The sequence below is a fragment of the Vombatus ursinus genome, unplaced genomic scaffold, assembly GCF_900497805.2.
Source record: "Vombatus ursinus unplaced genomic scaffold, bare-nosed wombat genome assembly UNPS02014806.1, whole genome shotgun sequence".
NCBI classification, from domain to species: domain Eukaryota; kingdom Metazoa; phylum Chordata; class Mammalia; order Diprotodontia; family Vombatidae; genus Vombatus; species Vombatus ursinus.
Window position 1 is genome coordinate 1,076,016 of NW_020954584.1, and position 2,406 is coordinate 1,078,421.

Here is a 2,406-nt window from a genome sequence, read left to right on the forward strand (position 1 = left end):
ATAGATAGATAGATAGATAGATAGATAGATAGATAGATAGATAGATAAATAGATATGAACTTGCTGCTATGGAGGATAGGAAATCCTTTTAAAGAATTTGGAATTCAAGCTGTCTAGAAGATAGTTAGGAAAGCTAAGAGATAGGGCAGAAAAGGGCAAAAAGTCCATATGTGAAGGACCACCACCGTAAAGAACCAGAATTAAGAGATGGAATAGCATGATGGTATGTTTGAAAAACAACAAGGAGAGCATAATAAGTGATTAGTAAAGTGAATGGAAGGGATTAAATCATGGAAAGGTAAGATCAAGATTGTTAAAGAATTTAAATGTTAAATGGAAGAATTTATATTTGATCTTAGTGGGGAGAATGAGAATTTCTTGCATATGAATCTGTGTGTAGGTGAATGGGGAGTAGGGAAGGGGCTATTTTATCTGATTAGAGGAGCAATTTGGGAAGATTAATTGGGCAACAGAGTGGAGCATGTAGAGCAGTAGGGTCAGATTTCAGACAGGGAAATTAATCAGTAGGCTGTTGTAGTACACCAGGGGAGAAGTAATAAGGACCTGTAGGAAGGTGATGGCTATGGGGGTTTAAAGAAGGAAAAGTATCTGAAAGTGGTCATGAAGGTAGAAGATAAGATATAATAATTGGCAAATTATGTGAAGTAAATTGCAGTGATGAATTCAGGGTGGAAAAAAGGTTGAGAGTTTAGGTGACTGAGGGAATGGGGGGGGGCATCCCTAGAGAGTAACAAGAAAATTGAGATGAGTGGAACATTTCCAAATAAAAAGTAATGTTTTCAGTTTAGTCATGTGGAATAATGAAATTCATAGATGTACCTTTGAAAGTTTCCATTTTTTCATCACCCTGATGGACTTAGCATCAGACAACCTGAATGTGAATCCCAAATTAGGGCTAGCTACTTGTATGATCTTGGGTGAAACTAGTGTCTCTGATCACTTCAGTTTTCTCATCTGTCAAATAATAGGGCTGACCAAGATGACTTGTAAGGGTCGTTTGGTTCCAAATCAAGGATTTTATGCTAAAATGAGCACTGATGCTCTATGACTTCTGGTTAAATAACTATCATATATAGGCAAGGCATCAAAGAAAGAAATAAAGAGAAAAAGAAAGAACTAATGAGGCCATGGAATTATCAGGAAGTTAGAAGAAGACTGACCAAAATGGAGAATAAAAACAATGTAACTGAATTCATCTTGCTAGGTCTTACACAAAGTCCAGAGCTTTGAAAAATTTTCTTTGTCATTTTTTTAATCATATATATTATCACAATTGTGGGAAACATACTCATTGTCATAACCTTGACTGCCAGTCAAACTTTGAGATCACCCATGTACTTTTTTCTAACCTTCTTATCCATCATGGATACTATCTTATCTTCAGTCATTGCTCCTAAGTTGGTTGTGGATTTTCTCTATGAGGAGACAATTATCTCCTTAGAAGGCTGTCTGACTCAGCTCTTTGCAGAGCATTTTTTTGGTGGTGTTGAAATCATCCTCCTTGTGGTCATGGCTTATGATCGCTATGTGGCCATCTTCAAACCCCTGCACTACACAATCATCATGAATCCTGGTGTGTGCTACCTGCTGGTGGCAGCAGCCTGGATGGGGGGCTCCATACCACCATACCACCATGCCACCATACAACTACTCTTCATGACCAATCTTCCCTTCTGTGGCTCTAATGTTATTGATCACTTCATGTGTGATTTATTTCCATTGATAAAACTTGCCTGCATGGACACCCAAGTTCTTGGCCTTTTAGTCATTGCTAACAGTGGAGTAATGTGCCTGTCAATCTTTCTCATGCTAATTGTCTCCTATGTTGTCATACTCTTTTCCCTGAAGGGTGGGAGCTCAGAAGGAAGGAGAAAGTTCCTTTCCACTTGCAGCTCTCACTTCAAAGTGGTGGTCTTGTTTTTTGTTCCCTGTATTTTCTTGTATGTGAGGCCAGTAACCACTTTTCCTATAGATAAAGCTGTATCTGTATGTGCTTCTATGATTACTCCTATTTTAAACCCCTTGATCTATACCCTTAGGAATACAGAGGTTAAAAATGCCATGAAGAAACTCTAAATCAAATGAATGCCTTTGACTCTTCAGGAAAAGTCAACACACTAATTGAAAAGCATTCAAATGGAGCAGAATGATAGAAATGATTTTTTTCTTTAATTTGTATTTTTTTTAAATTTTAAACTGAAATTCAAAATGAAAAATGGAAAAAAAAGAAACAGCCTTAAATATTAAAACAAAAATAACACAAAATAAGAGAAGAAAAAAAAAACATTGCCGTGTGCTCAGCAGAATGTGAGTGAGGATTCAAAATACACAGCAATAAATTTCTATTTCAAGAAAACCTATATGATAAATACTGCAGTTGTGTTG

The 2,406-nt window shown here is 36.7% G+C and overlaps 1 pseudogene; it reads left to right on the top strand.

The window, feature by feature from the left end:
• The first annotated feature begins 1,185 nt into the window (after positions 1–1,185).
• On the top strand, positions 1,186–2,097 carry LOC114051792 (annotated as a pseudogene).
• The last annotated feature ends 309 nt before the right edge of the window (positions 2,098–2,406 follow it).